We start from the raw sequence: 5,355 nt of genomic DNA on the forward strand, positions 1-5,355 counted from the left end.
TCTGCAGCAGAGGCAGGTCGGTGATCATCAGTTCCCAGGCATGCACCGCATCCTCCCGGGTTCAAGCACCAGTAATTGCAGAAGAGGCCAGTTGGGGCTTCTCCATCCCCAGGCTTGCTCTGCAGCCTCCCCGTTCAAGCCCCAGTACCAGCAGGAGAGGCATGTCGGCACCTGTCTATCCCCAGGTATGCTAATGGCAACCATAGCTTCCTGAGATCAAACCCCAGTGCATGCAGGAGAGTCGAGCTGTCCATTCTTTTCCCTCCATTGGCAATTGGAGAACAGTGACCGTAGGCTAGGCTTTCTCGAATGCCACATCACTCTGAAACCAAGCTGTTACCAAGCCCAATGCCCAGGGAAGAGGCACACAGGCCTGATAGGAATTGTAATAAGCTGGAGTTTGACGTGGTCAATATTCGAGGCTGCAACCCACTCTGTTCCAAGTCATTATTTTGGGGCCACTGAACAGCAAACAGCCGCATGTGGGGATGGTTGAGTTTTCTGCTAAAGATCCACTTACTGGCACAAATAGTAAATGTTTGTATGTGCTATTTTGATACATCTCCTGTGAGGCTTCATTTCCACATTTAAATATGCATCCCATATGGTAAATTGAAATAACTTTTTGTATGTAAAACATATGTCCAAGGAGTAAAGCAAAGAGACACTGTCTATGACATTGCCATGTTCCATATGTCTTTGAAATGGGTTGCAATTTAATGGAAAATAATCAGCCAGCATGAGAAGTTCAGAGATTGGTAGCATGGATAACAGATGTATAGAAAACTTAGTAAATACTCTTGTGCAAATTCAGCTAATCCTACATCTATTTGAGCTGGAGAATTTTGCAACTGAAGATGTGAACTCAGTGAGTCACTGTTTCCTTATCAGGATGATGAGAGAGCATTAAATACATATTTTGGATCAAGAAAACTGTTTATCACCACTATGCATTTAGTACAAGAACAGAAAACAGAAAACTCCATCAGAGGCTTTAGCAGAGAGGAAAGTTGGTCACATTCTTCCCATCACAGTCCATGTCCAGTGTCAAGGTTCAGTTGTACTTCAGCCAGTTTCCTTCTAGATATCTACGAATACAGAAACTTAACATATAAAAATAAAGAGAAAGTAGAGAAGCAAACACACTTCCTTACAGGAAGTGCAAAGGTTTAGAGGGTCTGGAGACAGCCTACAGCAGGGGTCTCAGGGGCAACAGGAGGCAAAGTCGGGGTGAGGCAGGGCCACATAAGGGATTTCACAAAAGAAAAAGTCCTCAAATGTCATTATTAACAGTTTTAATTATTTCTTCTGAACATGAATAGAACATTGACTGAAGATCATAAACAGTTCTTCTAAACATGGCATCTTTTGCCTATTCCTTGCTGCCAGAGACTTGACAGTGCTTCTTCTCACAAATCTGAACCACATTTTGCTTTAGAGAGGAAGCAGTTGAGACCCTCAATATGGCTTGAAGATTATCATCATTGTCTAGATCTGTATTTTGATTTATTGAACTTCAATGTGGAGAATAACTTTTCACACATATATGTGCTCCCAAAAAGGCACATGGTGTGCTTGAACATTCGGGAAAGCTCAGGGAAGCTGGGGGGCAATTCTCTCAAAAATCGCTCATGCATGTCTGCTTTTCCACTAACCTCCCTGAACTTGGCTTTGAAATCAGAGTTGCACTGCAGGTCAATTAACTCCATTTGAAACACAGGAGGGGCATCTTGCACATCAAAGGAAAAGGGATCCACACAAATTTGGAAAGTGGTTCTGTGCTTTTTGAAGTCTGCAAATCTGTGATCAAATTCCTTCTCTAGCTTAAAAATAGCATCAACATATTTCTCACCACTGAATGGTATGCCTGCATCCACAAGTTCCTTCCATGCTGGGAAATGGCAAAAGTTTGTCTGTGAGAGCTGGGATTTCCATAACACAAGTTTTGTGGAGAATGCTCTCACATTGTCATAGGCAGCCCTGATAAGCTGCCCCGGGCCTTGTAACATCTTGTTTAGTACATTCAGCTTATGTGTGATGTCAACAAGAAAAGCTAAGTCCATGAGCCATTTGTGATCACTCAATTCAGAAACAGCATTCCCATTCTTCTCCATGAAGGCTTTCACTTCTCTCAACTCAAAAATTCTTTTCAGGACATTTCCCCTACTGAGCCAATGTACCTCGGTGAAATAGAACACATCTCCATATTCTGATTCCATTTCCTGTATTAAAACACGGAACCTCCTGTGCTTTAAGCCCCCTGTATCTGATTTGGTTGATGCATTTCACAACAATAGACATCACATTGTCACACGGCAGGCATTTACTGCAAAGGGCCTACTGATGGATAATGCAGTGAAGAGCAATGGCCTTCTCTATACCCTCCTCTTCAAGTTTTTTTGAACAAGTGCCACCAGTCCATTTTTCCTCCCTGTCATCAATGGCATTCCATCGGTTATTATTTCAACACACTCTTCCATGGCAAACCTGCATTCTCAATGGCATCACACAGATACCGAAATATCTCATTAGCGGTGTTCTGGCCATGCATTGGAATTATTGTGAGCAGCTCCTCTGTCAATTCAAAATTGCAATCAACACCACAGACATAAATTGTGAGCTGCACAGTGTCTGTTCTATCTGTGCCCTCGTCAAGAGCAACTGAGTATGCATCAAAACATTTGGCTTTCTCACACAGTTGATGATAAATGTCACTTGACATGTCTGAAATGCACTCTGCCACAGTGTTGGCAGAAAGGCTGATTTTGCTAAACTGACCTTTCTTTTCTGGACAGATAATACTTGCAGCCTATAACATGCATTTTTTTTTAACAAACTCTCTTTCTGTGAATGGTTTGCCTGCCTTAGCAATCATCTCACTAACCATGTAACTAGCTTCGACTGATGCAACATTCTCTTTGGTTGCTTTCTTGAAGAAATCTTGTTGCCTCATTAGACATGCTTTAGGACTGCCAACCCACTTGGCTCTCTCATTTCCTCAGCATGTTTAGTTGAATAATAGCATTTCAAGTTGTATTCCTTGTGCACTGCCACTTTCTCTGAGCAAATAAGACATGTGAGGATGCCCCTGTGCTCAACAAAGAAATTCTGCATCTTCCACTTTTCCTGAAATTGTCTGTGCTAGTCATCAATCATTCTCTTCACTGCAGGCTTTGATGAAGTCATGATGAAGGTATGACAAAATCTAATTCTGTAATAAACTTCTCCCCTTCTCTCCCTTAGGCCTCCGATAATGCAAGGGACAGCAGGCAGGAGCAGCGGAAATGACGTCTGTGCTAGGTGCAAAATATTCGCGATTATTCGCTTATCGAATATTCACAATAAAAAATCGCATCAGTAAAAAAAAAAATCGCAAAATATCGCATTAAACATTTTCATACCCCAAACAAAACTGCTCAGGGTATGCAAATGTTTAATGTGATTTTTTTCTTACTAATGCAATTTTTATTGCGATTATTCAGTAAGCGAATAATCGCAAATACTGCGATATTTGAAGGCCAGCCGCGGGCCACAAAATGTTGTATGGAGGGCTGCAAAGGGCCCGTGGGCCACGAATTTAAGACCTCTGGCCTACAGCCCTGGTTGCCCATTAGGTGACAACCATTGATCCCACAGCTATTTGGAGTCAGAGATTCCCTTTATTCCTCATAGCATAGTATATCTGAGAGGCACACAGACCCTCCCAGGGTAGCATAAATAACCTACTTTGAATAAAAAATCCACTTTCTCTATGAGAATCTGAGAGGCACCATTGACTTAGTGTCAAGAGTCTAGCAGAGGGGCCAGAGCAATAGCACAGTGAGTAGGATATTTGCCTTGCATGCAGCTGACCTGGATTTGATCCTTGGCATTTCATATTGTCCCTGAGCCTGTCTGGTATGATTTCTAACTGCAGAGCCAGGAGTAATCTCTGAGAACTGCTGGGTGTGCCTCAAACTCCCCCTAAAAAAATCTAGCAGACACATTTTGGCAGTGGGATACTAATTCATTCTAAATATGGATCACATCTATTTTTAAAGCAATCAAACCATTTTCTGTTATTTGTAGTTAATTGTCTAATTTCTTTGTTCACTCTTAAAGTTGGTAAGCTTTGAATTTTGTAACTCTGTAAGAAGCCTTTTTTACTCTCTTCAAAGACTAAACCCTTAGACACAAAGAGACTTCAAAATCTCCAATCATGATTCATTATTCATAACCTATTAAGGCATCTATTTTGAAATGCCAAATGCATCGTTTTTATTTATTTAGTTTTATTTGACAGGGTGGCAACCTGGCTGTGCTCAGGTCTTACTCTTGGCTCTGTGCTCAAAAATATGTGGTGCTATGGATTGAGGTCAGGTGGACTGTCATACCCACTGTACTGTCTTTCTAGCCACTCAAATATTTCATTTTTAGAAAATAACAATGAACAGTGATTCTTAAATGGAATTAAATCAGTGTTTCCCAAAGTGTCCTATGGTGAAGGTTGGGAGATGTGCTAAACATTCCTCAAGGGACGTAGTGATGAAATGATTTCTTTTGGTAATTTAACCCATTTTCTATGAAGTGCTATTTTATTATTCAAACTATATATCTCACAGATAAGTAATTTCAAAATATGTTTATAAAAAGAGATTATTGATAAAATAAAACATTTGAGATCCTCAGGACATTTTACCTTGAAAATTAGGAGATAGGATTTATTCCCTCAATGGAAGAATAAATACCAGAGTTTTATACATTAATGAAAGTCAGGGGATGAAAGAAAAAAATGTTACTTTTCCCTACAATTAAATAATGTTATATAAAACAAACTACTACCTAGAAACATTATTTTTCTAGAAAAATTTTTAGAAAATTCCTGTTCATTAGATAATATTTGAGAGTCCACATTATCAGAGAATCTTATCTGGAAAAATGCTGGTAGCTCCCACATTACATCACACACACTAATAAATTGTAACATTAACCTCACCCAGACACTCTTTTCAACTTATTTCATATGTTTGTGGCTGTCATCTTCGTCTTCATAGGCCAGTCTCTGAGCAGACAACAAAGAATTACCAATCTTGTTCAAGATTCAGAGCATCAGGAAATCACTGAGGATAATTATAGAGAACTAATCAATTACAGGCAAATCCACTGATTATATAGCAATGTTCACCCTGTTCAGATTTAAGGAATGGAAAAGACAATGCATATGGAGATACCACAATTGGCAATTGGAATAAGCAATCTTTGTGAACCAAAGGATAAAAAGTAGCATGAGAAATTTTAGAAACATCTTGGAGTGCCTCTAGTACTTATCAAAAGCAACTCTATCATAATCTTGCTGTTATAGCAAACTGCAGAGCA

This window comes from Suncus etruscus, chromosome 7 (genome assembly GCF_024139225.1).
Source record: "Suncus etruscus isolate mSunEtr1 chromosome 7, mSunEtr1.pri.cur, whole genome shotgun sequence".
NCBI classification, from domain to species: Eukaryota; Metazoa; Chordata; class Mammalia; order Eulipotyphla; family Soricidae; genus Suncus; species Suncus etruscus.